The following is an 18433-nucleotide window of genomic DNA, read 5'->3' on the forward strand; positions in this document are numbered from 1 at the left end:
CAAGTACAGGGTTATGGACATGGTACTGGTATGGAGACAGAAGTAAACACAGGCATGGACATTGGCATGGAATTGGACACAGACACTGGAATGGACATGGAGACAGGAAAGGACATAGACACAAATAGGGGCACAGATGCAGATATATAAACAGACATGAAAACAGACACAAATTAGGACATGGCATGGACATGGATACAGAGACCGATATGGGCACAAACCAGATGCAGACACAGATAAGGACATGGTATGGACACAGACATGGATATGGGTGCAAACGTATTCATGGTCATGCAGAACCACACAGATATAGATGCAGACATAGACAAGGACATGATAGCAGACATAGAAATGCATATGGCAACAGACACCCACAAGGACAGGGACAGCAACAGAAATATGGACATGAAGATGGATATACACACACAGAAACTGACACGGATACAGACAAGGTCACAGACAGAGACACCAACTGGGATCTGGACATGGACAAGGATATGGACACAGACAAGGACACAGGCATGGGGACAGGCATTGGACATGGACATGAATAATAATAATAATAATAATCGCTGCATTCGATTTAGCAATTTATCACATCACTAAGACACCTCAAAGTGCTTCACAGAATATAGTGGATTTACTGCATATTTTGTGGATAAAAAATCCAGCAGTTAGTTTGTGTACAAGCAGTGTCCTACAAACAGCTATAAAGTGAGTGACCAGTTTTATTTGGGTGAATGTTAGTTAGGACACCAGGAGAGACAGGCTCCATTCACTTTTCACATAGCACCACAGCATCTTTAACGTCTACCTGAACAGGCAGATGAGACCTCGGTTTAATGTCTCATCAGAAGGACAGCAACACCGACATTGCAGAGCTCCCCCAGCATTGCCCTGGAGTTTCAGCAGGGCCGAATTAGCCAACATGCCATGGCTTTGGGTCCAGAAGTCTGAGGGCCCCACTATGATTGATGCCTTTACTTCCCAGCTCCGCCTCTCTTCCAGTTGCTCTGTGCTACAAGTGCGGAGCTGGGGATATGAATCATACCTCTAGCTCCGCCCCTCCTGACGTCCCTCACAGCTCTGCCCCCTCCTCACTCCCTCCCTTCCCTCCCCTCACCCTGACCATTTCCCCCCAATGCTCGGGTCCTGACCCAACTGTACAGCGCCTTGGGACATCCTCCCGACGTGAAAGGCGCTCTATAAATGGAATGTTGTTGTTGCCGTACACAACATCAACAACTTGCATTTATATAGTGCCCTCCATACAGGGGTAGCATCTCAGAACCCTTAACAGTGATGGAGCCTGACTCCGAGCCGGTAGTGGGTGGGTGGGGAGAGGTGACCATAAGCACATAAACATGGTATAGCCCAGTGAGTGACAGCCAAGGGGCGGGGTTGGAGGTCAGTGAGTGACAGCCAAGGGGTGGGGTTGGAGGTCAGTGAGTGACAGCCAAGGGGTGGGGTTGGAGGTCAGTGAGTGACAGCCAAGGGGCGGGATTGGAGGTCAGTGAGTGACAGACAGATTTCCCAATCTGGCCATCGCTCATCATAACACAACCAGTAATGTGTGTGAAGGTGATGCTCGTTCTCAATGCTAAATCTCATCATAATCTTACTCAGATCTACAGTGATCCAGGATAGAGTAAAAGCATTCACAATCCAGACTGTTGAGCAGGATTTGACACAAACACTAAATTTGGATCATGTAGCTGATACAACTATGAAGTCAAGCAAGAAAGTATGTTAAAAAGTATGTTGCATAGTTTGTGTATATAGTTCAAAAGGCTCTTGGTGATTTTGGTTAGGACCCAGCGATCCCTTAATCTGGCCCTGGCCATGGACGTGGATATTGACAGGGACACAGTCATGGATTCAGACATGGTCACAGACACAGACATGGATATATTCACAAACAAGGACATGGAAACAAATATAAATAATAATAATAATAATAATAATCCTTGCATTTGATATAGCGCTTTTCACGTCGGGAGGATGTCCCAAAGCGCTTCACAGACACAAATGGACATGTTATGTTCAAATGGACACAAATATAGAAAACGACACTAACACAGACAGAAACATGACATGGAAGGGACATAGACATAAGCATAGACATGGACAAGGTACTGGCAGGGACACTTACACAGACACATGAAATGGGTTTGTGATAAACAGGAGAAGTGGCTGCAGAGTGGGAGGGCTCCGGCTTACACTGACCTGTCACTAGCACCCTGGAGGTGGAGGAGGTTTCACAGCAGGCATGTCTATTTGCTAAGGCCCTTCACATGAGAACCTGTATTGAGTAGCTGGTGTTGAATAATCCTGGAACATGGCATTGGACCTGGGGCTTGAGAACATCAAGGTGGCTGGCATGTCACCAGCTGTCCTGTAAAGGTCCTCCACCAGACAGATGCCCACCAGATAGCTGATAAGGAAACTATGCGGCTTGGGGTGACAGCTTAGGGTTAGCATTAGCTACTGGTAAGCATTAGCTGGAGTCCGAGTTCATGACACACGTTTGTATGTCCAACGCCTGAGATGCTGAGTGTGTTGCCCACCGGGAAGTTCATAGATGCTAACACTGACACAGACAAGGACATGAACACGGACACAGATGTGGACCATACATAGACTTGAACAGACATGAACACAGGTACATACATAGAATGGACACAGACAAGGGCACCTCCACAGACATAGCCATAGAAGTGACATGGGTAAAGACAAAGGCATGGACATAGACACGGACAGGGACACAGATGCGGACATGGACATTGACCCAGAAACAGGCACATATATTGATGGACACAGATCTGGATACAGACACATATATCGATACCGACATAAACATGGACAGTCCATAGACATGGACACAGACACATTCACGGATACACGGACATGGATACAAAAATGGATCCAGATATAGACTCTGACAAAAACTGAGACAGATCCAGATCTATACATAGATCCGGACACAGACTCATACATGGACATGGATACTATAATAGACCCAGAAACAGATCCAGATACTGGACCTGGGCACATGCTCAGGTACAGACCGAAACAAATACATAAACACAGATGCAGACAGAGACCCAGACACAGACCCGAACCCAGGCCCTAACAGAGACCCAGAAACCAGAACTGCCCTGGACTGGACCCAGACAGAGACACAGATATAAGTTCTGGACACAGATATATAACTGGATGTGTACTCAGACACAGATACACACCGAGACAACTGATTACAGATCTGGACACAGAACTGGACCAAGACACTAACACTAACACAGACACCGGCACTGACCCCGATATAGAGCAGAACAATATTCCAGACACAGATCCACACCCAGACACTGACCCAGACACACACTGAAGCACAGAACTGACCCAGACACACACTGAGATACAACTGGACAAGGAGCACCACACAGACCCTGACACAAATGCAGACACTCAGGGCTCTCACATGTCTGTGTTGGTGAATGGTCTGACAGTGATTCCAGCTTTTCTCACAGATCTTTCTAGAAGATTTTGTGCTGCTTTTTGGATACCTTTGTGCTGCCGTGGCTTCACTGCTGGGCTGCTCACATCCCGATGGAGGTGGTGTGTAACCCACTCACATCTGTCGCCAAGCTTCCTGTACTCACTCTCACACTCGCACTCGTACGCACACGCACACTCTCTGACCATCCACTTCCCTTCCCCCAATTGCATTAGCATTCAGCAAACCCCAGCCTCAGGGCATCAGCAACAATAAAAGTCTCTGCGTCACCATGGAAACAGCAGCAGACACTGTGATCAAACTGTCTCTCTCATCTCACTGCATTCTCTCTCCTGATCTTCTCACTCGTTCCTCCATCTCTCCGATCTCTCCTCATCTCTCATCTCTTTCATTCCCTATTTCTCTCTCTCTTCACCTTCACTCTGGTTCTCCTTCTCTCTGCTTATGTTCTTTCTCATTCCTTGCTTCTTATCTTTTGTTGATCCCTCTTCCTTCTCCCCCGCCATGCCTTTCAGCTCCAGCTTCATGGTTCTGTTCTTTCATAGCTTCATTCTTTCATTCATTCTTACCTATCACAACATCTGCCAACAGCTTCTGCTCCAGCCCCGCACCGTCACGTGCCACGTTCCTCAGGATTCTGTCCTCACTACTTTCCTCTGTACTATTTACATGCTCCCGCTCAGCGATGTCATCCGCAGGCGCATGTTTATAAATCACACCGAGCTCTATCTCTTTACCCTCTACCCTTGATTTCAGGACCACTGCTGTTCTTAACAATTGCCTGTCGGATATCAAGTCCTGAATGAGAGCTAACTTTCAGAGGCCCTCTTGCTTGGCTCCCATCAGCACCTCCTCACCTCCAGTGCTGACTGCATCAACCTACATGGATCTCCACCTCATGGAGTCACTGTGGAACTTTGGCGTCTCATTCGACTCTCAACTGTTCTTTAAACCCTGACCCATAATCCGTTCAGCTCTCTCCCACCTCTGCAACATCGCCTGCCTCCACCACTACCTCTCCCCTCAGTACGTCGACACCCTTATAATAATATTAATAATAATTCTTGCATTTGATGTAGTGCCTCATCGAGATGTCTCAAAATGCTTCACAGAATATACTATAACTTGGAGCGACTATATTTTTTATGGGTTAAAGGGCAGCCAATTGCACACAACAGTGACCCACAAACAGCTGTGGATAGAGTGACCAAATTATTTATTTTGTTCCTCCCTCATCCAGCTTAGTGTGATCACATATGCCTGGTTCGAATCCTACTTAACAAACCGCCTTCATTTTGTCTCTTCAAATGTTTTCTCCTCCTGCCCTGCCTGTCATCTGTGGCTCCATTATTGGCCCCCTCCTCTTCCTCTCTACATGCTCCCTCTTGGCAATGTCATTTGCAGACTTCCACATGTATACGCATGACACAAAACTACATCTCCTACCACTGCGACTCCAGCTCTCGACTTTTCTGCTGGACATCAAGGTTTGGATGAGCACAATTTTATTGCAACTAAATGCTGCAATACTGCTTGGCTCCCGTCAATGTCTTTTGTCCTGCAGCTCTGACCTCCTCAACCTCCCCAGCCTATCCCTCAGATTCAGCCTAGGCATCAGGTATCGACCCACAGCTATCCTTCCTACATTACATCCAGTTCCTGACCAGGATTGCCTTTCTACACGACCACTACCACATTGCCTGTCTTCGACCGTACCTTAGCCACCATTGGGTCCAAGTCCAACATCAAGAACTTTCAGCTCAGTCTGGCATTCTAGAGCAGTGTTGGGGAGCGCCACATTGTCAGTGGTGTCATCCTTCAGATGAGATATTAAATCGAGTCTGCCAATTGGAAGTTAAATATCTTGTGGCACTATTTAAAATGAGAAGGGAATTTCTCCTGGACGACAATCTCCAAAATAAAATTGATCATTTGCTTCACAGTTGTTTGCGGGACCATGCTGTTCTCAAATTATTATTATTATTGGATATAGTTTTAAAAACGATCAGTTCCCCATAGAGTGAAAATCTTGTGTAAGAACCTGGGTCTTTGCCTGTAATTGTTTGCAAGTAAATTGTCAAAAGACAAATAGAATCAATGATTTACAGTACAGATACCCAGCTTTCAGAGCAATCTGTCCATCTGTGACCAGATCCCCCTTATCTTCTTGTCCTCCTTGACCTCTCTGCTGCCTTTGGCACTGTTGACCATTCTATCCTCCATCACTGCCTCTCCGCTCATGCCAACTGTCTGCTAATGAACTTCCCAACTCTTCCCTCCGCAAGCTGCAAATGATTAAAAACTCTGCAACTTGTGTCCTCTCCTGTACCAGACTATTCAAGCAATCACCCCCATTCTTGCCTGGCTTTGTTGGCTCCTCATCCTCAGAAAATAGAGTACAAAACCCCATTCTCACTTTCAAAGCCCTTCACAGCCTTGCTCCCATCCTAACCTCTCTGACTTCTTAACCCTATATCAGCCTATCCGTTTCCCCCACTTGGGGGTCACTGGCTTGCTTCAGGTCCCCCACACTTTACGCCCCACCATTGGTGGTCGGGCATTAAGCATCTCTGCTCCTACACTTGGTACCCTATCCGACAATCCCTATGTCTAAACCCCCCTCTCTTGCCTCCTTCAAGTCCCATCTAAAGACTTTCTTCTTTGACCATTCCTTTGGCCACCCTCCTGATCCTAACTCCCAGATCAGGTCCCAAAACCCCTGACTATCTAGTGCCCAGGGACACCTTTCTGATGTGAGTGGTGCTATACAAGTATAATTTATTGTTGTTAACCTTCATGGTCCTGTCCTTGACTGATTGAAATCCAACTTTTCAAACCGTCTCCGTGTTGTCTCCACTGTCACAGTCATGTTGTTTTGAATTGACACTGCCTCTTTTCAAAGATATTAAGATGAAGATATAGTTAATAATATATGTATTATTATAATGTATGTATAGAGTTTGTGCAAAATAAGGCCCTTTTCCTTTAAATGAATTTATGGTCGAGGGACCAAAATAAAGTGGTGAGGACAGCGTTGACGAGACAAAGTCTGTGACCTGGGTGAGTTATTGAAACAGAAAAGGCAAGAAAGAATCACATGGGTCTGAAAGTGGGAACATACTGATACATTGAAAGGGGGAGGAGATTGGAAATGGAGGGGAAAAGTACCAGTGCAATACATTGGAAAGAGGAGGAGTTAGCAAAATATAAGAGGGAGTTCACTGATCTTGGAATCATTCTTCACCTTTTGTGTTATAAAGAAGGTACGTACCTGGCTGAGAACCTTGCCTAGAGGTGGGAGGTTGGGGTTTGGTGGCTGGGGTCAAGATGTTGGGGGTGGCGACTATGGATTGGGGGCTGTGGACTGGTGGTTGGGGGCTGGTGTCTAGGGTTTGGGGGCTTGGGGCGAGGGTTTGTGGGCTGGGGTTTGTGGGTGAGTCGTGACGATCTAGGGCTTGGAGGCTGGGGTCTTGTTGTCAGGGCTGGGAGTGGGCGGTTGGGGCTGGGAGCTGGGTTCTAGAGGTTGGGACTGGGGTGTTGAGGGTTGGAGATTAGGGGTGGGGCCTAGGGGGCTGGGAGCTGGGACCTAGGGATTGGGAGCTGCATTCTAGGGGTTGGGGATTGTGGTCTTGGATTGGGAGTTGAGGCTAGGGGTGAGGGCTAAGGGTTCCAACCCTAACGCTAACCCTCGCACAAACCCGGCTACCAATGGGAATGAATATGTCTGGAATAGAATAATTCCCATTGAGCGCTGGTTCCCCAGTTGGAAGTGCAGAACTTCAGCATCAGCTGGTGGCTTCTCTGCAGCCAATCAAATTCCAAGCATTCGATGTATGATTATTCACATCAGATTCTGGTCACCCAGCAGCTGTCGCCCAAGCCTCAGAGCTTCCTAATCAGCTATTTGATGGATATCAACCTTCACTGTGGTGGGAGGACCTGTACAGGATAGCTGCTTAATCAATGTCCCCATGTGAAGGGTCTTGGTAATAGATATGCCCTCTGCGAAACTGAATCTACCCCAGGGTGCTCAGTGACAAGTCAGTGTTGCCAGGAGCCCTCCTTCCCCACAGCTGTATTGGCCACAAATCCACCTCACTGCTTGATCCTGGACTCCACAAGTGGGCTAGGCAAACCTCTCCATAGCATCTTCAGATCCATAAAGGAGAACTGTCTGTGCACATTTGTATGCAGCAAGCTTGACCTGCATTGCAACCTTATTTTCCTTAGAGAGATGAGCCCAAATATAATGCCTTTTGCCCCTTCTCTGTGCAGTGCTTCGGGATAGTGTACCTGCAAACAATTGGTGTCCACCATAACCCCAGGGTACCAATAATAATTAACAATTGAGACTGATGTCCCTTGTATCTTCCAATCAATACCCTGAATATCTCTTGAGGTTGCAGAACTATGATTCTGCAAACAAAAGCGCCACAATCCCGTCGGAAGGCCTGGAACATTTGTTGTTACAGTCGGAAATGCATTGCCTGAAAGGGCTGTAGAATCAGACTCGATAGTTTCTTTCAAAAGGGAATTCAATAGGTATTTATAAAAGAAAAATGTGTAGGGCTATGGGTTAAGAGCAGGGGGAGTGGGACTAGTTGGTAGCTGTTTCAAAGAGCTGGCACAGGCACAATGGGCCAAATGGCCTCCTTCTGTGCTGTAATATCCTTTGATTCTAACAGACGCAACAAGTGTGTTCCCCTCAACAACATCCAATATGTCACTGATGAACATATCAAATTGACAGCCTCACTTTATCCCCTTTTCAAGAGGGATGATCTCTGTAAGTCTTGATCCCTTACACGGATCTTGAAGCTGGGATACACATTCTAGATTTGACCATGGATTCCCATGGCTTCCAGTTTTATCAGGAGGGCTTCATACCGCACTTGGTTAAAAGCTTTGATAAACACAATGTATGCTGGGGTTGGTGACGGGGTTTGGTGGCAAGGGGTTGAGGCTGGGGTGGGATGGTTAGGGCTGGGGGTTGGGTGCTGGGGCCTTGGCATGGGAACTCAGGCTCTGCAGTCTTTGGAGAAGATGGGAAGAGTACAAAACCCTCAAAGGTCCACTCGCATAGGGCATTTTTTTTGTAAAATAAATTTTGTCTATAAATTTTGTAAATTGAGGTAATGCAAAAGTTGTACTTTCCCCAACTAACATAATAACCACAAACAATTCTTATTGTTTCCTATTGAAGTGGTTTAGTTTTCACTTAGACTTGCTGGTTGTTTCAAACTCAGATTTCATATCTCCAGGCCCTAAGTTACACTGCAGCAACCATCACCAATTCTCAACAATGTGCTGTTTGTTATGTCCGATGTCCTTCATATTTCTGGTTAGTATCAGCTGTGTGTATTGAGAGCGAAGAGTGTTGTAAAGAGTAAAGTGTGGGGAAAGGTAGAGGGCGAAGACTGAAGGAAGGACTGCTTCCAAGAGTCTGCTCTGAAAACTGAGAGAGGCTTTTGAACTCTAGCAGTAAACTCCAAAGTATTATCTCCAATTATGCCAGTCTCTTTCTAGAAACTACTTGTATTGAGGGTGCTGTAAAATCTACTATCTCTGTGAGTATGGACTCTATAAATTAAAATTCAGTGGAAAACCACCAACCAATTCAGTCTTGTTAATTCCTGCAGACTCTGTATTGGAACTGTGACTGCTTTTTAAGAAGGTATTCAATTCCCCCAGAATTCTATAGAGTTTTAAATCATCCACAACTGCCAGAATTGAGCAAGACTGTCAGGTAGTACTCATCCACACTCAGTGGACAGAGATTGTGACGGAAGTTTTCTGTCAAGCCAGCAGGAGAAACTGTTTTCTCTTTTACGATTAGTTCCGTGGAATATTTAACGTTAACTTGAACTGGCAGAGACAGGACCTCACCTGAAGGACAGCACCCCCAGAGCAGTACATTAGAGTGTCTGCCTCGGTTATATGAGCTACAAGTTCTGATGTGGTTCTTAAACCCACAACCTTTTGACTAAGAAGCAAAAGTGCTACTAACTGAGGCCAGCTGATACACTCGACCTGGGTTGTACCTCACCCCTCAGGCCGCAGAAACTCTTGTTCACACCTTCCTTACTTCCAGGCTCAACTATGCAAACTCCCTGCTTGTCGGCCTTCCCAACTTCTCCCTCCACAGGCCGCAGATAATCCAAGAACTCTGCAGCCCGTGTCCTCTCCCGCACCAAACTCCGTGACCCCATCTCCCCCACTCTCACCCAACTCCATTGGCTCCCTATCCTTCAGAGGATCCAGTTCAAGATCCTGGTCCTCACCTTCACCTCCATGGCCTCGCCCCACTCTACCTCTGCGACCTCCTAACCCCCTATCAACCTGTCCACTCCCTCCGCTCAGCCGGCTCCGGCCTGCTCCACGTCCCCCGACCCACTCGCCCCACCATTGGTGGGAGAGCCTTCAGCAACTCTGCCCCCAACCTCTGGAATTCCATCCCCCAATCACTCCGCCTCGCCCCCTCCTTAGCCTCCTTCAGGTCCCACCTCAAGACCCTCCTCTTCGACCATGCCATCGGCCACCCCCCTTTCCCACCCTTCCCTTCTCCTCCCTGACCCCCAGCTCGGGTCTGAAATGCTGTACTCTGTCCAGCTCCTTGGGACGTCCTCCCGACATGAAAGGCGCGATACAAATGTAATCTTCTTGTTGTTGCACAACTATCTTGATTGAACTGGATCCTCTATATTCTGTTATTGAAGTGTCAGCCTGGCACTTTCAGTAAATTCTGCTTTGAGACTTTGAGAGTCCTCTTGATACGAAAAGTGATATCTCACAATGCAAGAGTTATTATAGAACCAGGAGTGTGCTTCTGCGCCATGAGCAGTGACAGGACAAGCTCGGGCTCTTTAGTCTTTGGAGAAGATGACTCAGAGGGCTGGACCTCATCAAGAACTACAGCTCCACTCTCGCCTCGGCCAAATCATCCTTCAATTCCAGGTTAATCCTGGAGGCAATCCCAGGCTCCTGTTCTGTATCACCATCCAGCTCCTACGCCCTCCCCGCCACACCTCGCAGATTCTTTCCTCTGACTCTCACTGCGAGAAAATGCTGGACTTCCTCGAGTCCAAAATCGAGGGAATCCGCTCAGCTGCCCTCCCAACATCCACCCACTCCCTACCACGGGCCCACACTCCTGACAACTACCCATCCCTGCTTCCACACCTTTAAACCCATCATCCCCTCCTCTGTTTTCACCACCTAACCTCCATGAAGCCCACCACCTGCTCCCTGGAATCCATCCCCACCCCTATCCTTAAATCCCAGCTCCACCTCCTTGTCCCACTATTCGCCGATATCATTAACCTCTCCCTATCATCTGGCACTGTTCCTTCCCGCCTCAAAACAGCCATTATCAACCCCACCCTGAAGAAACCTTTCCTTGACCCATCACAGCTATCCAGCTATCGGCCCATCTCAAATCTCCCTTTCCTATCCAAGGTCCTTGAGTGAGCCATTGCCTCCCAGCTTTGCTCTTTCCTCTCCTCTCTCTCCCTCCATGAACCCCTCCAATTGGATTTCCGTGCTGCTCTGGTCAAGGTCACAAACGACAACCTGACCATGTTAACAAGGCTCCCTCTGCCTTCTCGTCCTCCTCAACCGGTCCTCCACCTTTGACACCGTGGACCACTCAATCCTCCTCCACTGCCTCTCCTCCCACCTCAACCTTCAAGGTTCTGTCCTTGACTGGTTCAGGTCCAACCTTTCACACCACCTCCACTTCGTCGCGGCAAACAGCTTCTCCTCCAGCCCCGCACTGTCTCATGCGGTGCTCCTCAGGGCTCTGTCCTCGGTCCCCTCCTCTTCACCCTCTACATGTTCCCCCTTGGTGACATCATCCGCAGACATGGGGTTAATTTCCACATGTATGCGGATGACACCCAACTCTCCCTCTCTGCCTCCACCCTCAACTCCAGGACTACTGGGTGTCCGACATCAAGTCCTGGACGAGGGCCAACTTTCTCCAACTGAACGTCAGCAAGACCAAGGCCCTCCTGATTGGCTTGTGCCAGCGCCTCCGCACCTCAGGCGCTGACAGCATCAGCCTCCACGGCTGCACAGTCGACCTCACTAAGCCAAGCAGGAATCTGGGTGTCTTGTTTGACTCTAAACTGTTCTTTCTCCCCCATTTACGCGCCATGACTGGCACTGCCTACCACCACCTCTGCAACATTGCCAGACTCCGCCACTGCCTCACCCCTCAGGCTGCCCAAACCCTCACCCACGCATTCGTCACATCAAGGCTCGATTACGGGAACTCCCTCCTCATTGGCCTTCCCAACTCTTCCCTTCACAAACTGCAGATCATCCAAAACACTGCAGCTCATGTACTCTCGCGCTCTAGGCTCCACGACCCCATCACTCCCACCCTCACCCGACTCCACTGGCTCCCCATCCCCCAGAGGAGCGAGTTCAAGATCCTCATCTTCACCTTTAAGGCCATCCATGGCCTTGCCCCCTATCTCTCTGACCTCCCTACCAACCTGCCTGCGCTCTCCGTTCAGCGGGCTCCGGCCTGCTCCATGTCTCGGGCTTGACCCGCCCTACCATCGGTGCCCGGGCTTTCAGCCTCTCTGCCCCCACATTCTGGAACTCCATCCTACGGTCCCTTCGCCTCGCTTCCTCCCTCGCCTCCTTCAAGGCCGGTCTCAGGACCCTTCTGGTCGACTGTGCTATTGGTCACCCTCCCACCTCCCTGTCTTCCCTCGCGCCTACACCATCCCCATGCTCCGGCCCCAACACCTAACTGTTCAGCGCTCTGGGACTTCCTCCTGATGTGAAAGGCACTCTGTAAATGTAATTTTGTTGTTGTTGTTGTGTTAAAGAGGTGATAGTGGTGTAAAACAACAGAGGGGTTTGTAAAACAAAAAGAGGAGTGGGTTGAAACAAAACTGGCGAGAAGAGGTGTTAATAGTGCAGTACAGGCAACATACCAAAGTGAGGCAAAGAGTGTCTGGGATGATGATTGTAATGACTGTAATGATGTCCTTGAGTGGTTTAGGTCGTACCTCTCCCACCGTCTTCACTTTTTCTCCACAAATGGCTTCTCCTCCACCCCCCGCACTGTCTTGTGCGGTGTCCCTCAGGGCTCTGTCCTCGGTCCCCTCCTCTTCACCCTCTATATGCTCCCCCTGTGGTGACATCATCCGCAGACATGGGGTTAACTTCCACATGTGTGCGGATGACACCCAACTCTACCTTTCCTCCTCTACCCTCAACTCCACGACCCCCGATATCCTGACAGCTGTCTGTCCGACATCGAGTCCTGGACGAGAGATAACTTTCTCCAGCTCAACGTGCGCAAAACTGAGGCCCTCCTGATTGGCTCACATCAGCGCCTCCGCACCTCAGGCACTGACAGCATCAGCATCCAAGGCCGCACTCTCCACCTCTCAAAGCCATCAGGAACCTCGGGGTTCTGTTCGACCCTGAGCTGTCCTTTCTCCCTCATATCCGCACCACAACTGGCACTGCCTTCCATCACCTCCGGAATGTCGCCAGACTACGGCACTACCTCACCCCTCACGTGGCTGAAACTCTGATCCAAGCCTTTATCACCTCAAGGCTGGACTATGGGAACTCTCTCCTCGCCGGCCTTCCCGCCACCTCCCTCCACACTGCAGGTCATTCAGAACTCTGCAGCTCGTGTACTGTCCCGCACCAGACACCGCGACCACATCACTCCCACCCTTGCTCGCCTCCACTGGCTCCCCATCCCCCAGAGGATCGAATTCAAGATCCTCATCCTCACCTACAAGGCCATTCACGGCCTCGCTCCCCTCTACCTTTCCGACCTACCTACCTACCTACCTGCTCATACCCTCCGTTCCTCTGGCTCCGGTCTGCTCCACATCCCCCGCCCCAACCGCCCTACCATCGGTGGCCGGGCCTTCAGCCTCTCAGCCCCCAGGCTCTGGAACTCTATCCCCCAGTGCCTTCGCCACTTCCTCCCTTTCCTCCTTCAAAGTCGGTCTCAAGACCTTTCTCTTTGACAGTGCCTTCAGTTCCCCTCTCGACTCTCTACCCCCTCCTCGCTCCCTCCCTTCCCTCCCCTCACTGTCTCCTCCGCTTCGGCCAACAAAATGTCCACTCCATTTCCCCCCTGCTCGGGTCTTGACCTAACTGTACAGCGCCTTGGGACGTCCTCCCGACGTGAAAGGCGCTCAATAAATGGAATCCTGTTGTTGTTGTTGTTGTTGTTGTTCTGGTAACAGAAAGAGGGGGAGGGGGGAAGGTGAGCTGTTGTGGTCTGAAGTGGCTAAAATCGATATTGAGGCTAAAGGGTTATAGGGTCCCTAGCAGATAGATAAGTTGCTGTTCCTCAAGTTTTCGCTGAGGATGGATGGTTGGAGAGGTCAGAATGTGAATGGGAGTGTGAGTTAAAATGGCAGAAGACCGGAAGATCTGGGTTGACCTCGCGTACCGAAGGAAGGTGTTCTGCAAATCGGTCACCCAATCTGCGATTAGTCTCCCCAATAGAGACCACACCGTGAGCAGCAGATACAGTATACTACATTGGTAAGACTTTTTCATGTAAGTCAGTGGTTTACATGTACTACCACTGATGCCGCAGTTCGGACGAAGGGTCGTGGACCCGAAACGTTGACTCACTTTCCTTTCTTCATAAATGCTGCCTAACCTGCTGAGTTTTCCCAGCTCTCCCTGACTTGTTTACCTGTTTACTTTCTTGCTCAAGAAAGAATTCCCACTCTTTTGCTAAGAGGAAGAATTCTATCTTGCTTTCTAGTTTACTCTTGCTCAAGAATTCCCACTCTCACCAAATTCCTTAACAGAATTCTCACTCTGTTTCACCTTACTCTGATCCCTCCTCACTCTGCTGGGCTCTCTGCCGCATGTTTGTACAGAAATCACATCAAATGGTACTTTATTCAACATTCATTGTGAAATAATTTGAGATGTTATTTCCCTTGAAATTTTTACGGAAATTCCATGAAATGTGATTCTGTTTCATGTTTGTGCAGGAGGCGCATCAAAGGTTATTTTACTCAAAACTTATTCTGAAATCATTTGACTGATTGAATTTCACACAACATTTTTACAGAAATTCCACGAAATGTGATTCTGTGGCATACTTGTGTACAAATTGCCTGAAATATCATTTTACTCCACATCTGCAACTTAAAGCAATTGAAATTGTATTTCACTCAAGATTTTTACCGAAATTCCACAAAATATGGTTTTGTTGCATATTTGTGCAGAAATCACATCAAATTTCATTTTACACCCACATTATGCTGACAGCATGGCATTTATTTCATGCAACATTTTAACAGAAAATCCATGAAACACTATTTTGATGCATGCTTCTGCACCAATCATATCAAATATCCTTTTATTCCTGATTTGGAAGCCATTGACATTTTATTTCACTCGAGATCTTCACAGAAATTCCACAAAATGTGATTTTGTTTCATTTGTGCAGAAATTGCATCAAATGTTACTTTACTTCCCACTTATTCTGAAATGACTTGAAATGTTATTTCACTCGACATCTTTTCGACCATCCCACGAAATGTGGCTTTGTTGCATGTTTGTGCTGAAATCGCATCAAATGTCATTTTACACCCACATTACTACCGACAGCATAACATTTTATTTTATGCAACGTTTTAACAGAAAAACACTATTTTGTTGCATGCTTCTGCACCAATCGCATCAAATATCCTTTTATTCCACATTTATACCTTAAAGCCATTGACATTTTATTTCACTTGAGATTTTCAGAGGAATTCCACGAAATGCCTCCCGCTGCTGTAGCCTCTGTCGGGCTCACCATAGTACTTGGTGTTGGCTGTCCAGCAGCAGCCATACTGACTGCACCATTCCTCACCATCACCACAAGCCCCGCTGGACCCATACCCCGGGCACTAACATTTCCTCCCTCATCCAAATTCCCACCTTCCCTGCCAATCCTCCCACTGCCCCCTCCTGGCTCACACGTTCCTCTGCCAACTGTCTCCTCCGCTTCGGCCAACAAAATGTCCACTCCCTTTCTAACGAAGCTCTCATCATCAAACAACAACAACAACAAGATTCCATTTATAGAGCGCCTTTCACGTCGGCAGGACGTCCCAAGGCGCTGTACAGTTGGGTCAGGACCCGAGCAAGGGAGAAATGGTCAGGGTGAGGGGAGGGAAGGGAGGGAGCGAGGAGGGGGTAGAGAGTCGAGAGGGGAGCTGAAGGCTGAAGGTCAAAGAGAAAGGTCTTGAGACCGGCCTTGAAGGAGGAAAGGGAGAAAGCGGCGAAGGCACTGGGGATAGAGTTCCAGAGCCTCGGGGCTGAGAGGCCGAAGGCCCGGCCACCGATGGTAGGGCGGTTGGGGCGGGGGATGTGGAGCAGACCGGAGCCAGAGGAACGGAGGGTACGGGCAGGTAGGTAGGGGGATAGTACGTCGGAGAGGTAGGAGGGAGCGAGGCTGTGAAGGGCCTTGTAGGTGAGGATAAGGATCTTGGAATCAATCCTCTGGGGGATGGGGAGCCAGTGGAGGCGAGCGAGGCTGAGGGTGAGGGCGAGCGTGAGGGCGAGGGTGGGAGTGATGTGGTCGCGGTGTCTGGTGCGGGACAGCACACAAGCTGCAGAGTTCTGAATGACCTGCAGTGTGGAGGGAGGTGCTGGGAAGGCCGGCGAGGAGAGAGTTCCCATAGTCCAGCCTTGAGGTGATAAAGGCGTGGACCAGAGTTTCAGCCGCGTGAGGCGTGAGGGAGTGCCGTAGTCTGGCGACATTCCGGAGGTGATGGAAGGAGGTGCCAGTTGTGGCGCAGATATGAGGGTGAAAGGACAGCTCAGGGTCGAACAGAACACAGAGGTTCCTGACTGGCTTTGAGAGGTGGAGAGTGCGGCCTTGGATGCTGATGCTGTCAGCACCTGAGGTGCGGAGGCGCTGACGTGAGCCAATCAGGAGGGCCTCAGTTTTACGCACGTTGAGCTGAAGAAAGTTGTCTCTCGTCCAGGACTCGATGTCGGACAGGCAGCTGTCAGGACATCGGGGGTCGTGGAGTTGAGGGTAGAGGAGGAAAGGTAGAGTTGGGTGTCATCCGCACACATGTGGAAGTTAACCCCATGTCTGCGGATGATGTCACCACAGGGGGAGCATATAGAGGGTGAAGAGGAGGGGACCGAGGACAGAGCCCTGAGGGACACCGCACGAGACAGTGCGGGGGGTGGAGGAAAAACCATTCATGGAAACAAAGTGAAGACGGTGGAAGAGGTACAACCTAAACCACTCAAGGACAGGGCTTTGAAGGTTGAGGTGGGAGGACAAGCGGTGGAGGAGGATAGAGTGGTCGACCGTATCGAATGCTGCCGATAGGTCGAGGAGGACGAGGAGGCAGAGGGAGCACTGGTCACAGATGGTCAGGATGTCATTGGTGACCTTGACCAGGGCAGTTTCTATGCTGTGGGCAGAACGGAAACCTGACTGAAGGGGTTCGAATAATGAATGGGTTGAGAGGAAAGAGCGCAGTGGGAGGCGACAACTCATTCCAGGACCTTGGACAGGAAGGGGAGGTTGGAGATGGGCCGGTAGTTTGATAGCTGTGACGCATCAAGGGAGGGTTTTTTCAAGGTGGGAGTGATGATGGCAGTTTTTAAGGGAATGGGAACAGAGCCAGAGGAGAGGACATCATCATTGAGGAAACATTGATATCCTTGATCACCCCAGGAAACACCTTCTCCCTGACTGAGGCCACACCACCTTTCCATAACCTCTGCCATACCCCGGGTCCTAACCGCCATGGTGGTGGTGTGGCTGTCGTCTCCAGGGGCTCCACTTGCTGTATCCTCTGCTGCTCTGGTTCATTCCCCTCCTTCCAGCACCTCACCCTCTGTCATCCCTCCAATCTGTCTCTTAACATTCTCCTGATGTATTGTCCCCACAAACCCCCCCCACCCACATCTCTGGTGTTTCTGCCCTCCCAGCCTCTCCCCAGGCAACTTCAGCCTGCACCCCCCCTCGTGCTGCATGGCCACCGACCTCTCGGAGGGGCAGTGAGAGGCCCCAGCCCTGGCCGCGGGGGGAACATGTCCCGTCAATCACAGGATCTCTGTCCCTCACAGTCTCCCGCACTCTCATGCATCCCGGGCTCTGGGGAGCGGGAACTTTACTGGGACGGGATCACGTGACTTGGAACGCAGTCACACGACTCGGTCCGGACCACGTGACCTGGGTGGCGGTCCAGGTGATCTGCGCGGAGCTCACGTGACCTGGACTGCTGTCACGTGACCTGCAGTGTGCTGCGGAGAGTGTACATGGGAAGATCATGAGGAGAAAATACGCCAAAAATACAAATTATAATGCCCCAAAATGCAACAAAAATACGCAAAAAAAATGACATTTGTGCAAAAATGCCGAGTCAAATAAAATGTCAAGCCTTTTGAGGTACAAATTTGGGATAATGATATTTACGATGTTCCCACAAACATTCACCAAAATAAAGTTTGATGAAGTGTCTGTAAAGAGTGAAATAAAATGTCAACGGGGTTTAAGCTACAAGTGTGGAGTATATCAGATTTGATATGATTTATGCACAAACATACAAATGCTGTAAAAATGTCAAGCCAAACAAAATTTCAAGTGTTTTAAGGTACAAATGTGGAACCTGATGATGATGACGATGAGGGGATGATGATGATGATGATGGTGAGGGGATGATGTGGATGATGATGATGAGGGGATGATGATGATCATGTTGATTTTGATGCTGATGTTGATGATGGTGATGATGATGATAGTGATGGTAATGCTGATAACCTTGATGGCAATGATGTTGTTGATGATTATGATGTTGCTGACTGATGATGATGATGATAATGTTTATGATGATAATGCTGATGCTAATAATAATAATAATCCTTGCATTTGATATAGCACTTGATCACATCTTC

General features: G+C 49.0%; 1 protein-coding gene across 2 annotated transcripts in view; it reads right to left on the reverse strand.

Annotated features, from left to right (window-relative positions):
* The window catches only part of gabra3 (gamma-aminobutyric acid type A receptor subunit alpha3), a 65011-nt gene extending 61184 nt beyond the window's left edge, over positions 1-3827 (reverse strand). For both annotated transcript variants that reach the window (XM_042340582.1, XM_042340581.1), the window contains exon 1: positions 3564-3827. The gene's annotated coding sequence lies outside the window, so the exon portion shown is untranslated. The remainder of the gene's footprint in view (positions 1-3563) is intronic.
* Positions 3828-18433: the final 14606 nt, after the last annotated feature.

The sequence above is a fragment of the Callorhinchus milii genome, unplaced genomic scaffold, assembly GCF_018977255.1.
Source record: "Callorhinchus milii isolate IMCB2004 unplaced genomic scaffold, IMCB_Cmil_1.0 Scaffold15, whole genome shotgun sequence".
NCBI lineage: Eukaryota > Metazoa > Chordata > Chondrichthyes > Chimaeriformes > Callorhinchidae > Callorhinchus > Callorhinchus milii.